We start from the raw sequence: 1,713 nt of genomic DNA, 5'->3' as shown, positions 1-1,713 counted from the left end.
CATACATACAGATAAATTACAAACACATACACACGCAGAAATACATACAAATATTCTCTTTCTCTTTTTCACAAACACACACTCACAAAAGCACACATACAAATACTCACACACGCACACACTACACACACACACTCATGTTCACACACACACACACATGCATACGAACAGATCCACAAACAAATATATACACACACGCACCCCCACCTTCACACATACACACACTCACACAAACACAGAGACAGCCACACCCACGCGCGCGCGCAAGCAAGGGCGAAGCGTCTATATAATCAAATAATCACTGCTTCCCTTTCTAATTTTGAAACATTGTCGTTGTCAAAATCACCTATAAACGTAAAGCTCAAAAATTAAATGTAAAAAGACGTTCATAATCAACAATGAACAGTATGCCTAACATTCAACAGCATCACCTGTCCTATGTCATATGTCATGAACATGCTTTTGAAAATTGTTTTGAAGAGAATCTGAGGCAAAGGTGCTAAAGAAATTGGAAAGGAACAGTTTGGCTTGACGCGTAAAAGAGGCACAAGAGAAGGATTCTCCTGCATGAAAATAATGGCAGAGAAAATATTCAAATACAAAAAGATCTCTTTGTGGCTCTTTGATTAGTAACTAAACGTTTCAACAAAATCCACTATAAAAGGCTTTTATAGTGTTTGTTAAAGATAGGAATTGGTGGCAAATATATAAGAATCGTTGGAAATCCCCACCAGTAGCTCAAGGCAGCAATCAAAGTCAATAATGGCCTTTCGAACTGAAATCATGAGAGGAGGTAGACACAGTTAGGTCTCTCTCCTCATCTTTTTAACATCTCCACCAAGTTTATCTTTAGAAAATCTAAAAGCCTGCAATTAGTCGTTAATGGGTTGGCAAAATCAATAACTTGATATAGCTGATTATGTTTCCTACTTGCAAACACGAACGATAATTGCTTTAACATTGCTAAGAAAACAAAAACACGGATGCTAACAAAAACAATGGTCATCTCAAAATCAAATGGCAAAAGAATAGACAAAATCATAGATGGGGAGAGTAGAGTCGAACAAATGCATGGCTAAATTCAGCATGATGTACAAACTCTTTACAGCAAGGCAATTATCTTTACCTTTCAAGAGGAACTTTTATTGGTGAAGTGGTGATCCATTTTCCTGTTTGGTGCTTGGAACCAAGACTTTCGTTTAGTAATAAAAAACAACCTAATATCTGTGATTTAGATGTGGTACCACCGCAGAATGGCCATAACTACCTCTGGAGAGCAAGAAAGACAAACAGTAAGGTATTTCAGATTCTTCACACAAGACAAATCCAGCTTAAGTCAATGAAAAGGAGAAAAATGTAATACTTTGGTTACATAAACCGCCAACCGATTGTAATGACATAAATACCCGAAGGCAAGATGTGGGATACAAGAGCTAGGAGTCGATGACGCACAATATATAGACCGACAACATTAAAGTATGAACTGAATTGTATGTGACAAAATGCAAGACAGCAGCAAGTGACGGTACAAAATGGCGGATCAATACATGTCTACCCCCAGGGGTAACATCTCCAGGCATTCCAGTTACCACCACCTCCGTCACCACCACCACCATCATCATCATCATCATCATCATCATCATCATCATCATCATCATCATCATCATCATCATCATCATCATCATCATCATCATCATCATCATCACCGTCATC

Source organism: Aplysia californica, unplaced genomic scaffold (genome assembly GCF_000002075.1).
Source record: "Aplysia californica isolate F4 #8 unplaced genomic scaffold, AplCal3.0 scaffold00163, whole genome shotgun sequence".
In the NCBI taxonomy this organism is placed as follows: Eukaryota; Metazoa; Mollusca; class Gastropoda; order Aplysiida; family Aplysiidae; genus Aplysia; species Aplysia californica.
The sequence above is the reverse complement of the archived record's forward strand: the minus strand, read 5'-3'. Positions refer to the sequence as shown.